This window comes from Zootermopsis nevadensis, unplaced genomic scaffold (genome assembly GCF_977971745.1).
Source record: "Zootermopsis nevadensis isolate Lab colony 2312 unplaced genomic scaffold, Znev_1.0 Znev_ptg000019l, whole genome shotgun sequence".
NCBI classification, from domain to species: Eukaryota; Metazoa; Arthropoda; class Insecta; order Blattodea; family Termopsidae; genus Zootermopsis; species Zootermopsis nevadensis.
Window position 1 is genome coordinate 4,197,638 of NW_028259151.1, and position 22,375 is coordinate 4,220,012.

At 38.6% G+C, this 22,375-nt stretch overlaps 1 protein-coding gene across 1 annotated transcript in view; it reads left to right on the forward strand.

Moving 5' to 3' along the window:
- LOC110836844 (dehydrogenase/reductase SDR family protein 7-like) overlaps nucleotides 1–22,375 on the forward strand; it is a 342,155-nt gene that overhangs the window by 44,651 nt on the left and 275,129 nt on the right. The window contains exon 2 of the mRNA XM_087351515.1: nucleotides 7,198–7,320. The gene's annotated coding sequence lies outside the window, so the exon portion shown is untranslated. The remainder of the gene's footprint in view (nucleotides 1–7,197; nucleotides 7,321–22,375) is intronic.

The window sequence follows — 22,375 nt, forward strand, 5'->3', positions numbered from 1 at the left end:
TTTTTATGAAACGAGTTATTTCTGTGAAACAAACTTCTGCTACGTTGTAATTCAGAGATCGGGTCCATTTCTTGGCTTCCCTCATACATCACCGGTAGACTATTAAAAATACCGATGTATTCACGATACATAAATATTAAATCGTCTCTCCTTGAATAAAGGGTTGAAATTCTATTAATATGACACAAATAGAATAAAACTTGCATTCTCCTCTGCACTGCCTGGCGTCACGGAGAGGAATGGCAACATTGCACATGGCTCCACGTGTCTTATGCTTGCACGTGCCGGTGGCCTCCAAGATGCTGTAAGGATCGGAAGATCGAATGAGGTCGCTCCGGATGTTCTAAGTTACATCCACCGATACCCAGAACCCGGAGTGCGCTTGGAGTATAATGAACGTTATTAAATATCTCTCTGCCTGAAACGTTTATATTGCCAGACATTTCATTGCAGATAAAATCCCTGAAACTCTAACTAACTAGATAGCTTGCAGAACCCGAAGGTTCATCAACGAATTAAGCAAAACTCTCCACCGGACCCTGTCCTGGGTCAACGAAATCCAGTCTCCTTCAACTCCTATCTCCCATAGATACTGCCTAAGATTATCCTCCCATCTACGTCTAGGTCTTCCCAGCGGTCTCTTCCCCTCAGGCTTCCCAACCAATACCCGGTGCACACGGCTTGTCCCATCCATGCGCGCTACATGCTCAGCCCATCTCATTCTTCTCGACTTAATCACCCTGACAATACTGGGAGAGGTGTACGGATTTTTAAGCTCATCATTATGCAGTTTTCTCCAGACCCCATCGTCTTCTCTCCTAGACCCAAATATCCTCCTCAACACCCGATTCTCAAACACCTGCAATCTGTGTTCCTCCCTCTGCGTGAGAGACCATGTTTCGCACCCATACAAAACAACAGGCAAAATTATTGTTTTGTATATTTTAATTTTCAGGTTCTTACCATTATTTATCATGTGTATCCTTCTTCTTATTCAGTCTTTACGGATACATTTTATGTCCTATTCCAGATCAGAAATGCTTCTTAAATTATAAATTTGTTAAGATTTTTATGGATGGGGAATCAGCCAATCGTAAGGCCTTTGCTTGCACAAAATAATATTAAAAAAACTTGGACACATCCATACCTCAAGTGGGATTTGAACTCATGATCTCAGTGTTTTTGCTGCCACTGATCGACTACATATTTTTGTTTCGTTTTAAATATTAAGGAAAGATCTTATAATTATCTGGGAACTATTATGACGTGGTATCTTATGATAACAGCAAACCGACATTTCCTTGTGTGAATCAGCATTTAAATTACCTTACAAAATAATACATCCTACGTGGTTGTAGCTTGAGACAGCAGAATACTACACAAAGAAGTGTTAGGCGGGCGGTATTTATAGCACGCTTGGGGAACATGAAAAATGTATACGAAATTTTGGTTAAAAATGATGGGAAGGGTGTGTGTTGGATTCAGCTGGTTCAGATATTGCGGTTAATTCCTGTGAATACTGGTATAAATAATTAGTGTCTACAAAAAGTGGCAAATTTCATGGTTAATCCAGCGACTGTCAGCTTTTCAGGAAGAACTCTGTATCATGAAGTTAATACTTCACTATCGAGTGGTTAAAGTTATAAATATGAGTTCCGCATAACGTCTAGTATATTCCTACATTTTATATATGAGATAAGCTGGTTGCATTACTGACAGTGCAAGGGGACTTCCTACAAATCACATCTAATCTAATTGGGTATTCAATTTAGTTGTTTTAACATTTTCACAGTTGTTCATGTTAACCGTGATAGTCCGGCTAACACTATGAAAAACGAAAAAAGAGTCTTACAACAGAATCGACAAGACAAAATGCATCGTTAATCAGCGCCTGCCAACCAGGCTTTGTTAGCCAGCTAGTTGAGACTTACGCTCGCTGAGAGCGTGGCTTGACTGGTTACAGCTGGCTGTCGACGCATCTGATCGGCTCTGTTGTGTTCCATTGTTTGGGGAACATACCACGTAAGACTTATTATCTTTTGTTTTTCAGAGTGTTAGCCGGGCTAACACGATTAACATTGACATAAGTGCTTCATGTTGGTGTCTTATGCGATAAAGTGACAAGGTGTATAAATACGGCGAGGACACTATTCAGAACGTCTGATTCGAATATAATATTTCATTCAGAATGTCTGTAGAATTTTATTTGAGCTGACAAGTCTAGAGATACTGTCTTGCGTAACTGTCCACTTCATTCAAGAAGACAGCAAGACAGTGGTCGGGGGGGGGGGGGGGGGGTTATCCACAAAATTCTCTCGCAGTTATGTTTCTACTTGAACGAGAAGTGTAGTTTCTAATGAGAATACAGAATAACATTCAATATGTAGTATTCCTTTCGTATAACCTGTTAAATCTAATTATTATAATGAGTTGTAATTAATTAATTAATTATTTAAATGGATTCATGTTAAGGTTAGTTAATTAATTGTAATTAAGTAACATAAATATCAAGTGTTAATGTCGTATGTACAGTCCACAGATCAGGAGAAAATCCTTGCTAGGAATTCGATATACGCGCATGCGCAAGATTTCGCTGTGAGTGACGACCGATCCTAAAAGCATTCGTTCCACAACCACTGAACGAACAACAGACAACAGGCTTTCATGTTTTCTAATGGGTACAGCTTTAAGATTACCTCATAGCGGCACAGCGATTTAATCTAGAATATTATCGCAATACCCGCAGAACACATTAGAGATGCACTCACTACACGCTACTCTTAAGGGCTTGATGTTTTCAGTCTGTGTAGTAGCGTAAAACTCTGACGTATCACACTTCCCACCAATAGCAGCCCTCTAGTCCAGCTGATAAGTAACATTCCCCCCGCACCAGAAACGACTTACCCCGCAGGACTTTTCTCGTGATCTGTGGGCAGTATGTGTTGAAACCTGGATTAATTAGAATTAAACTTAAGACAAGGTTGTGTTACTTTACGCCTGTGCACTTCGTAACCTCAAACAGCGTTGTTTGCACTTCTGTCCGTTTGGGGATGTCGGTGTCTCCTGCGAGATATCGTTTTCATAACCTCTTACAGCCTCATCACACTCTTGGCCTGATCTGGGCCGATTCCTAAAATATTTTGATGCTTATTTATGTAGTACGCGACTGCTTTCCGTCGCCTTCGCTTGAAGGTCAAATAATTCGGGAGATTTGTGGGCGTCGTATTGTGATGCGACCGAGAGTGTCACAAGACAGTGGATTCCTTGTGACGGACCTACAATGAACGTTCCTACCGAACTGTTAATCTCGTATTGTGTGAGGCGGTATAATTATTGTACTAGAAACAGCTTCTTTAAATAACGAAAGTGCTGTGTGTCATTTATTACCTATCTGTTCTGCGTCGTATTATATTTTATTCTCTCCAATAATATATCACCGCGATTATAACCCAAATGTCAGTCTCGCCACGCAAGAGACTATCGTGAAATACGTACTTTTCTGGCAAGTTTTTTTTTACGTAATTCTCAAACAATAGGGCGGACTGAGATGTCCACTCTTGAGTGTCCGACATCTGCTTCTGTTTGCTGTGTTCGCCCTTGGGGGATCTAGTTTGAAGGCTTCCGAGGAGCGTGTATGCACGCACGCAGTGGTGTGTGGCGATTTGTCTGTGACCTTGGTGACTGGCGAGCTATTGTCATTATTGTACTGTGTGTCAGGCCGATCTAGCGGCGGCCAAACGATGAGAACTGACAGATTTTGAAAATTATTTATTATACCAGCACTCCATCGGCCCAGATGCACTTTGAATTCCATTTCTACTCATAGACACGATCCACCTCTGTTTATTATAATGACTGAGGCGTGAATTCGTAGTCTGTTGCCAGGGTCTATCCTGCAAGCCAGTGATATTCACAAGGTTTATTATGTTAAGATTTAAATTTGTAGATGCGTTGTTTGTTTGGGTTTCTTTTAGTTTAAAGAAGCTTACAGGACCAAGGCCGCGAAATTATCTAACTGCAGAAGTTTCGTAGCTTCCACAAAGACGAGCGAATGATCAATAAAAGAAGTTTGGAAATAGTCGGTTGTAGCGTATTTTAAGGGTGTGCATTCCACGTTCGTCAGAAGTAAAAAATCAGGGGACTCTGAGGGGTTGCAAGGGGTAACATAAGAATGCATATATTGTCCATATTTTAAACGCACAATTTTTTTCCCGGGAACTGTACCTTAGAATCAAACTGATCTATGGGTTGTCGGGCTCTTTAATTAATTGTTATAACATTGGTATATTCATGATTTAACATTTATAAGACGTTAAATAAGTAGTGAAACATCCTTTATTCATCGTCTATCCATACGTCAAATTCAAGGCTACATCTTCTCTTTCGAGATGGCGGTGATGCGTGTTTCAAGGTCAACCGCTTTTCATGTTTCAATTCGCTTCCTAAGGATGGTATTTTCTTTAATAATTGATTATTTCAAGGCTTTTTAAGCGTATATCACGGTGGTCATGCTCTAAGGCGCGTGTCTCAGTCACTCGATTACTAAGCTCGTGGGTTCGAATCCCGTTAGAGGTATGGACATTTGTCGGCGTGTTTCTGCCTTGTATTTTGCTGTGTAAGTAGAGGCCTTCGACTGGCTAATTCTCACGTAAACAAATTAATTCTGTTTGTGCCTTGACTTCATGCTACAGGTAGCGCCAATGTTGGTAATGTAATGACAAACGAACTACGCTGGAAATCCAACACTTCGTCTGCTTACGGTTATGCGTTCAGACCATGATCGTCAACAGGTCGAAGCATCAATTTACACATGAACAATGTAAGATGGCACCGCGCGTCTCGGTTCTGGCACGAGTTTCAAACACCAAGCCCAGATCAGGGTCAGGGGAATCATTTTAGATTATTTACGAACTAAGAGGTAATGTAGTGGCATTGGCCTATTTTGAAACTCCTGGCGATTGCCAGAACTGGTTGATAGAAGACCAGAAAATTTTAGGCAGTGTATCAATTTCAGAATTCTGTCCTAGAAACTTTTAAATGTGAAGGTGTAGCACAGGGATGGGCAAATTACAGTCTAATAGAATATTCAGTCATTATTAGCTAATAATACGTTCCGTTATTAATTTGTTATGTATCAGTGTTTCATTCCAATACGAAACAAGAAAAATTACTAAAAATCAAAATATTATAAAATTTAAAATTGTGTTGGACTGAATATTTCAAAAATTTCGTACATTCTTAATCTTAATTAATATTGAAGATGACTGTCTTCTGTGTTGTAACGCTGTGTAGTCTGGTTTCAGAGTTCTTTGCGGCCTCCATCATCAGGGAGAATAATAGCCCTGATGATGGAGGCAGCATGTACCTGTGAAACACTGGTAAACTTCTACCAGACCACATAGAGCTACAACCCAGAAGACAGCCGTTTTTAGATTCACCGCCATGAAAACCTCAAAACCTACTTAATTAATATTCATTCACAAAATTGTGTCTACAGAGAATATAAGCAATTTTTGTTCTAAATTGGGAATTCTGTTAAAAAGTATCTCAGTTTTATAGATGAGTGTATTTTGACGTTTTGTTGATAAAACAAATGGACTGAACGTGTTTTTTATGCATCTTACTAGCACAATGAAATGTAATATTTTATTTGACGATGCTAATATATTGAAATATTGGGACGATACAATATTTTACTTTTGCACCTAAATTTCGTGAAGAATTTAGTCACTCAAAAGCAGGAGTTAATACAGTCTGTACTGTGTTACTCATTCCTATTCGCCATTCTCTATTTACGAAATTCCAGTGAAACAGGCAAGACAAATAGGGTAATGTCATCGTTGTTGGTTGATAATAGAACACGTGGTTCCAGTTAGATTGTCCCAGGTCGAGAGAGTATAGAAGCCCGTGAAGCCATCCTACACACCCAGGTCGATTGAGGCAACTAACTCCATTAAGCAGAGTTTTTATTAATAATCTGATAGTTGTTCACCTTCCTAAAATTTCCCTGGCTTTAATTAATTTCAAATATTCGTCACCGTGATCATAGGAACTCACTACTCGACCACTTATTTACGACACATAATACTAACTTTACATGCAAGCTTAGGTTTCCTAACCAAGATAACATTAAACTAGATCTTAAGGCAATATATTGGTATAGTGTGAATTGGATTTAACTGGCTCATGACGGACACCATTGGTGGGGTCCTGTGAAAACGATAATGAACCTTTGGGTTATATAAATTTCAGGAAGTTTATTAACAGCTTAGCAACTATTCGGTCACAAGATCGAATCTGCTCTGTCGATTTAGCTGAAATGTCAGGATATTAACGTTCAAAGTTAGGAGCAAATTGTATGGGTGTTGTACCACATCTGCTTTCACTACAGTCGCCGAGGGCACACTTTCAGTACAGATGTCACTACCATGACGAGATTTTGCATGTACTCATAAGCATTATATCACTTCCGTGCTCTGAGGATGCAAACCTGAAATGCCATCCGGCCGAATACTACACTTGAGGCCTGTCTGAGAATCACGAGTCATTCGGGTCTCTGGGGGTTGAACTTTCACTTTCTTCGGCTGTGTGAAATTCTACAGCATCAGAGAGGATCTTGGCTTTACATTTGAACTCCAACACGTTTCTGCCAGAAGGCCATTAGAACTTTCTCCTTGCTTGAATTAGGTTCATTTACGTAGATGTCACAAGTTCTGAACATCGTCAGTGGGATGTGGTCTTTTTCAGGCTTTAGTATTTGTGGAACATCAATGATGAATATGGTACCTTTCAGACCCCGTTGACAAGGAGAAAGTGAAGACAATTATGCAATGGGAAGTTGACCAGTAACAGAACAACAAATTCTAATGTAAAGAGGTCATTCATGAGTTGTCATGGTTCATACAAACTACAGATTTTACGTTTTCAATATTCATTTTACAAGCAATAAAGGAATTGGTTCAGAGATTTAAGAATATTCTTGTTTTGAATCTTTACATATTAGGCCCATAGTACAGCATTTTCTGTGATTATAATCTGATGAATATTAACAGCTACTGTAGTTTCTCCAACTCTCAGATTAACTTAAATTCTCGGTGGTTGTCAGAACTTAACCCCAGCGGTTGGAGAGATATTGTTGCATTTCAAAGTTTTATTTCAACTATTAATATAATTTGTTTTTGTATTCTTTTTTTCTAGGGACCATCCTTCTTCAGTTACGTACAGAAACAAATTTTATCGTAACACAGCATTCGACCTAAACGATGTCTTTGTATCCCGTTATTGTAACCACCATAATTCCGTGTCTCCGAGACGTCTTCTGTAAGTATGAACATTAAACTTTTATCTCTTCTGTGTTCTGTAAAGCAGGTGTCACGTGGCTAAGACAATCATAACAATACAAATCTTTAAAATAATATAGAAAAATTTCTCGAAAAATTAAGACAATTTTTAAATCTCTGGTCAGAACCCATGGCCCATGAATATTTACGGATGGTTGAAACCAACTGATAAATATTCACAAATTTGAAACGATTAGTACAACAATATTCTTTCTACCACATAAAAATATATTAATTTTATTTATTTAACGACTCTTTCAACAACTCAGTCTATACAGCGTCCAATGGTGAGATTAGTTGAAGATTTCCGTCTTCTGGGTTGTTGCGCTGTGTAGTCTGGTCGATGTTAACCAACGTTTCAGAGGTCATACTGCCACCGTCATCAGGCATCGCCCTGATGACGGAGGCAGTATGACCTCCGAAACGTTGGTTAACATCGACCAGACTACACAGCGCAACAACCCAGAAGACAGAAATCTTCATACTCATCGCCCTGATGACGGAGGCAGTATGACCTCTGAAACGTTGGTTAACATCGACCAGACGACACAGCGCAACAACCCAGAAGACAGAAATCTTCATACTCATCGCCCTGATGACGGAGGCAGTATGACCTCCGAAACGTTGGTTAACATCGACCAGACGACACAGCGCAACAACCCAGAAGACAGAAATCTTCATACTCATCGCCCTGATGACGGAGGCAGTATGACAACGTTGGTTAACATCGACCAGACTACACGGCGCAACAACCCAGAAGACGGAAATCTTCATACTCATCGCCCTGATGACGGAGGCAGTATGACCTCTGAAACGTTGGTTAACATCGACCACACTACACAGCGCAACAACCCAGAAGACAGAAATCTTCATACTCATCGCCCTGATGACGGAGGCAGTATGACCCCTGAAACGTTGGTTAACATCGACCAGACTACACAGCGAAACAACCCAGAAGACAGAAATCTTCATACTCATCGCCCTGATGACGGAGGCAGTATGACCCCTGAAACGTTGGTTAACATCGACCAGACTACACAGCGCAACAACCCAGAAGACGGAAATCTTCATACTCACCGCTGTGAGAACCTCAAGTCTTACGTGAGATTAGTTAATAATGAAAAGGAAGGGACTTGGAAGGAATGCGTCTTAACGTGAAGATGAATATGTAGCCTAACTGTTATTTACATTTACACAGGATTGGGTATCATTCTGAGAAATATCAATGAAACATTTTAATGTGGATGATACTGTAAAGATAAATGTTTAGGGGTAATAATTTTTTCTATGATATTCAACGATACATATCTACTGATCAGGCCTGTGTTAACGATTCAGACAATAAAGATTAATAAGAAATGAAAGTATATGTCGAATTTCCCAGCCGTAATAACGCGGGTACTCTGAAAGTAATTATACAAAACATTAAATATCCACTTGTGAAGAAATTATGCCGTGGAGCAGTAGGGATATTACATGAATCGACGTTGTCATAAATGTGTAGTTGATTTCAATTAAAAGTGTTTTTCGTACTTGGAAGATTTCGAGTGAAGAAGAAAGTGGAACAAAGAAATACGCGTGATTTAACTTTCTCTGTCTTTCGTGCGTGGACCCAAATGATGCAGCAGGCAGCAGACGAGGCCACGAGGTGACCAGACTTAAATGACGAACAGGATGAAGGTCAACAAACAGAAACCGTCGAGACCGCTGGATATGATGGTCAAGGGCACACCACCACTGAAAGAAATATCAGGATGCACCCTTCTTGCGGAGTGAGAAGTCATTTTGAGTCGGAAAGTTTCACTTTCAAAGAGAACAAGCTAGAAAATAATTAATCTAACAAGTTTAAGAATTATCTACGAGAATTAAAAAGACGCCATTACCATTATAACGCGATGAAGAAAATCGCAAAGCCTCAATGGAGAAGGTACGAGTGCCATCAGTGCCATCTGCTTAACAACCATAGAAACAAGTGGCAGTACAAATCGAGAAACAGACGTTTTCAAATGCTTCTGTTGCGATGTTACGTATTGATCTTAACGATTTTTAGTGCATTATAGATCAGGGCTGCTAATCCAGTTACTGCAGCCTCGAATTTGTAATTAATCGTTTGTTGTGTTGTAAATGTAAAGAATATTACTTTAACGGACATCTCAGACGTTTATTGTAATCAGCGATCTAACCAACTACGTGATTAATGAAGCGGGTATTGTTTAACCTTTTAAGGTGGAATGGTAATTGTACCACTTTCTATGACGTACATTAACTCTGCATTTTGTCCATGGAGTGTATTTGTGGTTTCGTATTATTCTCAGAACAAACATTTTTGTTAGGCGTCATTAAACAGTTGGTATTAGTAATGGTGACGGGTTGAGTTTTCCTTGCGGTACGACCTGACTTTTTAAATATTATTTAGATGAGCTTCAAAATCAAAAGGATACAGTTTAACAACTCGATTATTCAAGAAATCTTCTGCCTTTTTATGGAAACCAAATTTTATTACCAGTGTTCGCAACAGCCTGTCACTGGACCATGTGTTGAGCCGGATTAATCCATTCGACAATTTATATCGTATTTGTTGAGATCCATATTAATGTTATTCTCTCATTTCCGCCTAGGAATCTTTAAGATTTTCTGAAATAAATGTGTAATATCTCACGTATATTGTACTTGCATCTCCCAAATCGTATTCCTCCATTTGATAACTGAACACCTTTGAACGATTTGCTTAATATAAATAATCACAGAATCCTAGGAATATATAATAGTTAATAAATTCAAACATAATAATATTTAGGAATCAGTAATTTATTTGTTCGTTTGCCAAGAATTATAACGTACTTATGAAAAAATGTATACATCCGAAGTTAATTTTGAATATGCAAAAACAGTCTTAATAAGTAAGATGTGAGGTTTTCAGTTTTGGTGTCCACATGCCCGCTTCTGGTAACATCATTCTTGTTTAGCTCAGAGAGCGTGGGAAAATTCTAGACACTCGATACCAAATGTAACTCACACCCCTTTCCATACATTTGTGTGGTTTTGATACAAAAACTTCGTCACAACATAATTACAGTTTCTAGTACATGTTGGCGTATAGTGAATTATAACATCAACGAAAGAATTACAAGATGGCTTCCAAACCAAAATGGCAGTGCATATTTCCAGCGTTGCTGTGAGACCTCTCCTTAGACAGAGACGAATTAAAAAGAAAATCTTGTGAAATTTTGAGAGTAATCATAACACTACATTCAATGCAAATTCCTGAAATGTTATAAATATATAGTTTGTAGAGGGATACAATTTTATTATGGTATTTTATGTTTTAAACATGAAGACAATAATTAAAGCAATGTTTTATCTGGGAACGTGGAACTTCTACTCATAAAAATTTTAGATTTGTTGATAATTTTAATAGCTCTCAGTATCATAGACTTCTGTGCAGATGCCATACAAATAAATACGAATTGTTTAATCTCGCATTTCTTCACAAACAGAAAAAAAAGACAAATGTCTAAGCAAATATAAGTTAACTGATAGTTACAATTTAAATATCTGTTGATAATGTTTTTGCATCTGATTTTAACCATTATCACTTGGCTGTGTCCTTACACTAAAGGCATATAAGGTAAAAATCATCACATAAAACAGAAAGTAACCAATAAAAAAACGGGGCGACAGCTTGTTTCCTCGTATGTACAAATCTGTGTTCTAAAAACGTACAGAATATGTTCCTACCAAATTAATTATTTCTGATTAAACACAAAAATAATTATGCAGTGCTGTGTTAGGAAAGGAGTAATATAAGAATAAACAGAAATCTACAGTATAACTCAACTTTCTCAAAAACATTGGCGCTGCCAAACCTTACCGTTCTGAAACTCAGATTTAATTTTTTTAATAAATTAACGTTAATGCCGTCTTTACATTTACAAATTACAGACACCTGCATTAACGGTCAGTAACTGTACTTTTTATATTTGTGTCTTGTTTGATTCTCATCGTAAAACGCGATTATTTACTTAAGCAGCATTAACAAATTAATATTTGTAATGGTAAAGTGTAGCGTTTTCTTTCACGTACGGACTGAATTATTAAATATTTAGACAGCCTTCAGCTTCAAGGGGTTAAAATTGTGTCTTTTCTCCCACAAAGTTTATTCTCTTGGTGGCAATGTCGTGTCTAAAATGTACGAACTTCACATCTGTATTATTTTGGTATCGAAATTCTGCGTTCTCTACCAGGCAAGGTACTTAAAATTGTTTATTTGTTCCACTATTTTATTCAGAACTTGAATTTTTTCTCTTACGAATTTTTCCTTGAAAATCTAAAATTTTCAATTTAGAAGTGTAGCATCCCGGTGTTGAATATTAATTGACTATTGTCGTTGTCATTTTTCAACATATTTTCACTGTTTTATAAGTGTTTGATAATGTTGAACTACATGTTTCGACCAAAACCGTTCATCATCATGGTCACTCAAATTTACCGAAACTGTGCTGCTATCTGTTGCGGGCGTGTGTTACATATCTTTTAGAGCCCAATACACCAATCCATAGATAATAACAAAACAAAACAGAACATTACTATGTTGTGACCCATTATTTTAAATTGTTGAACATACAAACAGTCGATTATTTTATTCGAAAAATTAAATACCAATGCACATAACAATTGTTTACGTCAAAGATGTTCAATATCTTGGGCACGATTTAAGTGAGCCTGATAATGACAAATTTTCAATCGAAACATGAGGTTCAACATTAATGAACATTCCCGGAGTAATATTTGTATACAAGACGTTTCGGAAGTTACCCCTTTTTAGTCTTAAATCTATATTTTAGTGGCCGAGTCTTTAATTGTTTAATAAAGAATAGTTAGACACGCGGTATGGACTGAAACAAACCCCAAAACGTCGGTTACGTAAGATACACCTGACATATGTAGGAATTGAGGTTTTCACGGTGGTGAGTCTAAAGATGGCTGTCTTCTAGGTTGTAGCGCAGTGTAGTCTGGTAGAAGTGTGCCGACGTTTCAGAGGGCGTTGAGACTACAGGCTGCAACAACCCAGAAGACAGACATCTTTATATCTCACATAGCGAACAATGTCTAACTAAATGTTAATGAGCTACGATCACCATAAAGCTTCAGAGAACCATTTAATTATCTGACTTAGACAATACAATTCCACCTCCAAGTCCTTAATTTTCATGACGTTTCTTGAAGTTACATTGAGGCCCAACGTGTACCCTTAAAAGGAACACATTATATCCATCTACATGGTTGAAATGCATTCAGCCCTGAGATGTAGGCGATGTTTTTCATGAAAATGTTGGTAACTATCTATATGGTGTCAAAACTGAGAAGACCACAGTTGATGAAGGACGTGGAATATATCTTATAGGGTTTTAAAAAGGACTTTTTAAAATGTCTGCACCAGATCGAGGGAGTACAGGCTACTCTATGTATACAGGCATACCTCGTTTTATTTCGATTCGCAGATATTGCGTTTTTTTTACAAATTGAAGGTTTGTGGCAACCCTGCGTCGAGCAAGTCTATCGGCGCCATTTTTCCAACAGCTTGAGCTCACTTCGTATCTCTGTGTCACATTTTGGTAATTCTCGCAATGTTTCTTTATACATAATGCTATTGCACACTTAATAGACTACAGTATAGTGTAAACATAACTTTTATATGCACTGGGAAACCAAAATATTCGTGTGACTCGCTTTATTGCGGCGGTCTGGAACCGAACCCGCAATATCTCCGAGGTATGCCTGTAGTCTGACTACAGGTCTTGTGTTATGGCGATGTTAGAGCGTAATTATCTACGCTGTAGGACAGAGTGCCTGGCGTGAAGCGACAAGTAGAAACAAATAATATTCTTGTTGATGTGGAAGATACAGAGTTCGCAGGTGTGGGTGGGATTTATGTGGCATATCTGAGAAAGAGGTGAAAATACTGGCAAGTCTCCGAGTTGTCGACCTTGAAAGAGAAGGAGAAAAGATGAGACTACAAGTGGGAGATGCAGAACAGACTTTACAAAAATGGAAGGCGACGGCCGCTTTGGTTGAACTAGCGCGTTAAATTAGTGAGTCTTCTTTTGCTTGCACGCTCGCGTGGTATCTTCGTCAGAATTAAGTATAGGTTTGCATAATTTGTAGTAAAAAAAGAAAAAAAACACCCGAGACTCTTTGTATGAAAGACAACAGAGATTGCACAAAGGCTGAAAATCGAACGTCAAAAAGTGTTCCATACACATTAAAAACTAAAGTACAGGCATACCTCGGAGATATTGCGTGTTCGGTTCCAGACCACCGCAATAAAGCGAGCCACATGAATCTTTTTGGTTTCCCAGTGCATATAAAAGTTATGTTTACACTATACTGTAGTCTATTAAGTGTGCAATAGCATTATGTAAAAAGAAACATTGCGAGAATTACCAAAATGTGACACAGAGACACGAAGTGAGCTCATGCTGTTGGAAAAATGGCGCCGATAGACTTGCTCGACGCAGGGTTGCCATAAACCTTCAATTTGTTAAAAACCCGCAATATCTGTGAAGCGCAATAAAACGAGGTATGTCTGTAGAAATATTTTTCGAACATGTTCTTTACGATGAGTTATTGGCTTTGATGTTCGTTGATTACTGATTTATGTTGGGACAAAAATATTCTTATTATTATCACATCTCACTGATTTAAATCTTGAAGACGGCTGTCTTCTGGGTTGTAGCATCATGAAGTCTGATAGATACTGACCGACGTTTCAGAGGCGCTTACTGTCTCCGTCATCAGAGTGATGCTTTCCACGTTCGGCGTATTCATACCCTGATGATGGAGACAGTAAGCGCCTCAGAAACTTCGGTCAGTATCTATCAGACTGCACTGCGCAACAGCGGAGTATACAGCCATCTTTACAAGCCGCCGTCAGTACCTGTGTGGATTCGTAGGTAGATTTAATCGTTTCGGTTAAATCCGTTAAAAATTTAAACAGGAGGTCTCTGAGATTTGGGGCCGAAGCTAACAAGGTCATACGAAGAGATCGTTTAATTATTACCGCAAAAACATTAATTGAGCATTGTTGCTTTTTTCTCGCAAACGAAACGGTTGCAACCGTACGTTTATAGGAAATTTTTGGATTGATTCTTATGATCAGAACACAATCCTTATGAATATTATTTGTAATTAGGAATCATTATGTTTCTGAAAATGATTGGTTTCTGCGAGACAGAAGGTCATAGTAGATGGTGCTCCACATCGTATCTGATTAAGTGACTTTCTAATCGTGACCTAGATGTTCACTAATTTGCCTGAAGTTCTAATGGATTTTCTAACTGGGATACTGGGAACGACCCGTTCTTCAAGTGCCTGAGCAGTGCGGGTCCCAACTTTTCGTTGGCTTGATCTATAGACATTTTGGTAGGACTCCTTGGATGAGGGATCGGCCCGTCTCAAGACCTCTACCTGTACACATGACAGCACAACACAAAATAACGCGGACAAACATCCATGGCTTGAGTGGGATTCGAACCCACGGTCCCAGCGACCAAGCGGCACAAGGCCCACGCCTCAGACCGCGCGGCCACTGCGGACCCCTATTGGATTTTCTTGGTCCATCTAACCAAATTCTGGGTTACAACCTTACAATAGTCAACGATCATTTCTTTCAACATTTCTACCAATTCGTCATCCGGAATTTTTCCTATATTCGACGCGATGTAACTCACAGAGTTGAAAAAGAGTAGATAAATAAACAACTCGTGAGTTGGACAATGGATGGAAGCGATCTTGGAGTATATTATTGTAAAATAGGCCATGACACTTTTAAATGAGTGATCTCAAACGGCCGAGCGACGTCCCTAGACCGATTTGTTCATGCAAACCACCCAGGTCGGAATTATGTGACCATTTCGAGCTAATTTAATTTTCCGACCTAGTTGCGATATGCTTTACTTACCGAATGGGAAACTGACCTGGTTTCAGACTCCCTGGATTATACAAAGCTCGTATCGACAGTACAGAATTGCTGTTGACAAGGGTATTTAAGATGATTCCATTTTAGTTTGAGGTGATCTAAGGTCTCTCTGTGAAATGAAACACACTCTACCGATTCCTTTCGGCTGGATTGTAACGTATTTTGAGTAACGTACGATTAATTAATACAAAGATAAAAATAACTTGTGGTTCTCTGTAGTGTGACGTGTGCTGTATAGAGTTTTGAACAATAGACTTATATCTGCAACAAAACAAACTTCAAGGTATATAATGGACGTATGAAAGATAAAATATTTAAATATCTCTAATAAAACAGCTGTTCCTAGCAAATAAACTCAGTCGAAAAGTAAAGTTTTTGTATTTGGGGAACCACGACAGAAAACCCACTGAAGTGATTCCGTAAATATTTCTTAATAGATTTATGTTCGAATTTTCCATGCATGAAATTTATTTTCAGAAATATATTATTTCGGCTTATATTTGTACATTTCACCAGTTAAAATGTCACAAAATCAAGAACGATGAGATGAGACGAATTGTGTAATGGGGACATGACACGAACGTAGTTAGAATATCTGAAGGGATCACACTACTTGGGATGCCAAGACAAAGAATGGAGGATAATATTAAAATGAATTTAAAAAGTTTAAATGTGTGAATGGGAATTCGGGGGTTAGAATAGACGTCAGTGGTGAACTGTTGTGAATTCGATAATTAATCTTTTGTGTTTCATAAAAGGCTAGTCATTTTGTGATTAGATGAGCTACTGTCTGCTTATCAAAACTGGGTCAGGTGTAATTTGACTGTGGTGGGGAACCGAGTCTGAAAAGGCCTTGAAATACAGATAATGAGACTGGAAGATGATATTTCAGGTTCTCAGGGCGGTGAGTATGAAGGCGATTGTCTTAGGGAGTAAGTGAAATTTTATATATATATATATATATATATATATATATATATATTATTTTACGATAAACACTGAATAATCAGTAATGTAATTTATTGAATTTACTTTAGATGTAGATTATATATTATGTATAACTTGAATTATACACCAACAACTTTGGGGGTACAAAGTTGAAGAGAAATTATATCTGGGGATATGCGAACAAAAAAGGTTGAATACCACTGCTCTAGACAAACCTATGTCTGATGTATTTCTCTTATAAATTTTTCCAGCCACTCCTCTTTACAGTTACAGTACGTGATATGAGTTACAAATTATTGACGTGTCTGGATAATTATCTTGATGTTTCTAGTATAGCAGTGACTAACAATCAATGGCTTACGAAATCGTTGAATCTGTGTATGGAAAATGTTTCCGGGAAAAGCAAAACTTTTGTCACATTTAATCAACAGTGCGTTCAGTGATTAAAGTTGAAAGCTTGTGAGGCTTGGCGTTGAGTCATGCAATTCCAGCCGGGAACGAGGAAGTGACAGTTGCGTTCGACTTTATCAGTGAACGCACTGTATTAGATATTCCGTACGACTCGTTCGATGGAGAATCAGGACGTTGAAAATTTTCGTCTTTTCAGGACAATTAAAGTTTCTGTGTTTAAGGCAGAGATATTTTATTTAACGATGATTTTTCAGTATCTCAAATTATATAGATCGAGGCAAAGATAATTACGACCTTCAAACTTTACACTAACTTGAAAATAGTTTAGTTGCATGAGGACATCGGAAGAGATCGGTTGTGTTTTCCAGGTAATTGCCTTGGAAGTTAACATCAGTCGTTCATGTAATCAAAAAAAACAACAGATTTTCACGGTGAAAACAGGACATGTGTACAGACAGACTCTGACAGTAAATGAAAACTCAGGAAGATATATCTCCTTAAGTTGTTTGTACTTAAACGAAAGTACGCTAATTTATACTTATTAAATATATCCGTTTTTGTCATTCGAATTTTACTTCCATATTCGGTGATATTACATCTAATAAGGATACCTTCGTACCACGTGCTTTAATAACTAATTTTTCATTTTATCCACGAAATTTATTTATGGATTTTATGTGATTATCATAATAAACAGATATGATTTTCCTAAACAACATTTACCAACCGATAGCTGTAACGGATTTAACATTTAAATAATACCTGGCCGAGCTTCAAAGGGTTAATGTATAGTCCTATGGTCTCAGTTAAACATAATATTTATGCAGAACCTTGTTGCTTATTCCACTCTGGCCCTTAGAGGATTATAACGTTTAGTAGGTCAAGGGCTCTGTACACGTAGTCGTTAAAGTTTCATTACGACTGTTTCCATCAAGAACATCAATAGCCTAGCAGTGCCATTAAACAGTCGCTTCCGTGGTCAGCGCAGTCCAAGTGGTTGTAATTAGTCGCCAGAGTTTCGCTTCGGCAGTAAGCAATGCTTCACGTGCTTATCCTCCCTGTAGTTGTATTTCTTACTATTATCCTTAGGATCGGGTGAGGACAGCTGCTAATTTGTATGTGGCAAAGAGAAAAAACACTTGGGAATGAAGGTACGAACCAGAAGCACATTTGTGATTCTTTCAAAATCAGATAGAATTTGTAAGATTTGAGGTTTTCACAGCGGGGAGTATGAAGATTTCTGTCTTCTGGGTTGTCTGGTAGATGTTTACAAACGTTTCAGAGGTCATACCGCCCTGATGACGGAGGCAGTATGACCTCTGAAACGTTGGTAAACATCGACCAGACTACACAGCGCAACAACCCAGAAGACAGAAATCTTCATACTAAGAATCGCCCTGATGATGGAGGCAGTATGACCTCTGAAACGTTGGTTAACATCGACCAGACTACACAGCGCAACAACCCAGAAGACAGGAATCTTCATATTAAGAATCGTCCTGATGACGGAGGCAGTATGACCTCTGAAACGTTGGTAAACATCTACCAGACTACACAGCGCAACAACCCAGAAGACAGAAATCTTCATACTAAGAATCGCCCTGATGATGGAGGCAGTATGACCTCTGAAACTTTGGTTAACATCGACCAGACTACACAGCGCAACAACCCAGAAGACAGGAATCTTCATATTAAGAATCGTCCTGATGACGGAGGCAGTATGACCTCTGAAACGTTGGTAAACATCTACCAGACTACACAGCGCAACAACCCAGAAGACAGAAATCTTCATACTAAGAATCGCCCTGATGATGGAGGCAGTATGACCTCTGAAACTTTGGTTAACATCGACCAGACTACACAGCGCAACAACCCAGAAGACAGGAATCTTCATATTAAGAATCGTCCTGATGACGGAGGCAGTATGACCTCTGAAACGTTGGTAAACATCTACCAGACTACACAGCGCAACAACCCAGAAGACAGAAATCTTCATACTAAGAATCGCCCTGATGATGGAGGCAGTATGACCTCTGAAACGTTGGTAAACATCGACCAGACTACACAGCGCAACAACCCAGAAGACGGAAATCTTCATACTAAGAATCGCCCTGATGATGGAGGCAGTATGACCTCTGAAACGTTGGTTAACATCGACCAGACTACACAGCGCAACAACCCATAAGAGAGAAATCTTCAGATAGAATTTGTTGTACACACTACGATTCAGTTCGGAATATTTTATCTTTCCATAACAATTGTTTTATATCGATGTGGACTTGGTCTCTCTTGTGCTAAGATAAGAATGTAGTTTTAGGCTATTTGAGAAAAATTAGCGAAGAAGAAGGTTATTGCTGCCGGATAAATTGGTGTGTCGTTTACAATGTCCACAAAGACGTAGTGCGCGCAGTGTCGTGGCCACCTCGGACAACAAGGTTCGAATTACGCTCGGAACATAGATTATGTCTGTTATTAGGTTGTGCTGTTCTGTGCTGTTCTTCCATTGAATGTCCAAAAGGTTTGTAGTTTCGGAAATAATTATGAGTGAATGATATCAGTTCAAGAAGTAAACAAGACTCCATTTTTTGAGGTTATCAATTTATTTTTTAGTTTCTTATGGGGGGGGGGGGGAAACCATCAGTCGATATTTTTGTACTAGAGTGACGTAAGTCCGTTGACAGTACATACGTAACTTTCGACAGGGAGGCAAACCATCACTTGTAAGTCTGAAGCAAGAAACAAGAAATCCATTACGTCTCTTGAAAATTTAACCGAAGCGGATTTCGCTGGTTCTTGAAAATGGCTGTCCTTTGGGACGTTGCGTCGTATAGTCTGGCAGATATTGGCCGACGTTTCGGATGCACTTACAGCCTCCATCATTAGGGAGCTCTGAAATGTGTCAATATGTGCTAGACTACACAGTGCAGCATCCCAGAAGACAGCCAACTTCACACTCGTCGTCATGAAGACCGAGAATTTCACTTGGTATTTTAACTTAAGCCTTCTATTGGAATAGAGATTATTATTCGTAAGAGGCTGAAGAGGGATAAAAAGGTGAATGGAAATAATTACTTAATGAGGAGCTTTATGATTCGTAATCTTTGTCTAATAATATTAGGGTTGTAAAATGAAACGATGAGATATGAACGCGTGGGGAGATGTTAACTTCATAAAACATTTTAGTCGGGCCACTTGGGAAGCTTATATATAAACGTGAGCGAAACATTTAAAGCAGATCCGAAAATGTGGGTGTAGACTGGATTCAAATGGGTCAGTACGGTGTCCAGAGGCCGCCTCCTGTGAACACGGTGGCGAAACCCTGGACTCATAAACGTCGAAGAGTTTATAGACCAGCTGAGAGGAAATAATTATTCAAGAACGTCACTGTTTAAGTCTTTTGTTTATAATTTTAGATGTTATTGACAGGAAATAATGACTTCTGCAGATACATAAGCTACTGCAATTATCAGTTTTTTGTCCTGGGAAAATTATGCAGAGGATGTCAGTGGAAAATGTCTTCCTTCGGTTTATGGCTGATCGGAAGGTAAAAAATAGTGTAGAATTTTATTTTTCTATGTTTTAAAGATAAGGGGGCGTTTGAAGATGGATGGTGAAGTTATAGTGGGCGGATGATATCACGTGAAAGTTTGTGGGCGTCAGGGTCCTATGGGCGGTCAGGATCAACTTCGTTTTGTTGAATAAGGACATCAAAACGGAGCGAGAATAACAAAGAAGTACTCAGCACGTGGGACGAAGGCGATATCTCGTGGATCCGTGCGTCTTCAATCAGCGATTTTGCGGGATTTGAGATCGTTGGGAGATTTGTGATAAATGAGCTATTTATTACAAGGGATAGGTTTCTGATGTGAATAGTGAAGGGTTAAAAACGATAATGCGACTGAAGGTTTTCGTTGGCTGATTTAATAATGGCATGCTAAAGGGAAACTTTGATGACCATGTGTTGTTATCTTTTGAGGGAATTTTGCTGTGGTGTGTTGGCTGTTGATGGACGATCGTAGAGGTCTGGGGATGGTTCCAGCTGCCACTGATACAGGCTGTACTCAGATACCGCTCTCAGCGCGATAACATTGTGTACTCTACCATAATCAAGTAATCGTGATCAATAGTTTCGATTAGCTTTTTTCCTGCCACCAGGGTCGTCTGTACTCAGCAGCACGCGAACTTGTAATTTCGCACTCACTTGTGGCGTCTTCTTTCCGAACAGTTATTTGGTTGTTGCTTGTTTAACGACACTTTACCAACCGTTGAGTTTGAACAGTATTAAAAACAACGGTACTTGTGGGTTACTGGGACATATCGCTTTAAAAATAGGTTAGGTTAGGTTAGGTTAGTTGTCATTTATTGAAATAAACTATAATAACTTTCAAGTATACATCATTTATCCACACACATTAACCTAACCTATTTTTAAAACGATGTGTCCCGATAAACCACAAGTACCAAAACAACTTTCCTTCGGATATGAGGTTTTCACGGCGGTGAGTCTGAAGATCCGCCCTGATGATGGAGGCAGCAAAGACCACCGAAACGTCAGTAAATTTCAACCAGACTACACGACGCAACAACCCAGAAAACTGTCATCTTTAACTTTGCTATAATCCTATTTTAATGTAGTCGGGGCGAATCTGCGTGGTCGAGATTCTTTAAATGAAAGTTGAAGGGTGGTCATAGGGGTGGGAGGGGTATCAGATGAGGAAACATACTGTACAGTCTTCCGGTATGAACATTGTTTCCCAGCGGCAGTACTTTGTAGATCGCTGTCTCATTTTTTATGTTAGTAATGTCTTTCTTATTCTACCCGCAAATTAGTCTCGTAGGAAAACGCACAGATTAGCCCCGACTACATTACGAATTACTGGTTGAAGGTCGATCTAGATATCTTCAGTTGTATGGCGTCAAACTAACTTACATCGTCGTGTTTACTTCATGTATTCATCCGCTAATCATCCACCGTTTCCATGAATTCTGTTGTAGCCGAAGTGTTTAACCCAGTTTCCTACGTTAACGCTTGTCCGTCTATTGCAGTAGCATTTGGATACTCTGATGGTTCTGAAAAATGACATGAAATTTAATATAGTTTGCTTGTAAGGCAACAAATGTAGTTCAGCTCTTTAGAAGGTTCGTAATAATTTAAAGACGTTTTTTGTCAGATATCGTATTAATTTAACTTTCTTAAATATCTGGATAAATTCGGCAGGTCATGATTTACCTTTCATCATAATTTATAAACATCTCACATTAAAATTACGGTACAATTCTGTGTGATGAGAGGGTATAAGAGGATTTGTAAGGAGATCTTAAATCAGTACATCTATTAGTAGTAACATTCCGTCAGTAATTTAGTAACAGAGCACAGTGTAAATATTTGTTCGAGCCGAGTGCACATACGTTACAAATACGTTATTTACAATCACGTATGTTTGTATCACTTGGACTCGATGTTAATTTATTGTAAAGACGAGTGCATAAGAAGTTTTTGACAATGATGTTTTATCATAAACATGATAATTATTTCGAATATTGTCCGTCATAAAATGTTTTTACAAAAAGGACGTTTCAAAACTAGATCTTCTTTTGTAATCAGGTACCTCGGGAGGAAATTCCTTTTCAGTTGTACCATTTGGACAGATTTAGATCAAGGTATCGGAACTGGCTGTGTTCAAGGTGTTCAACTGCA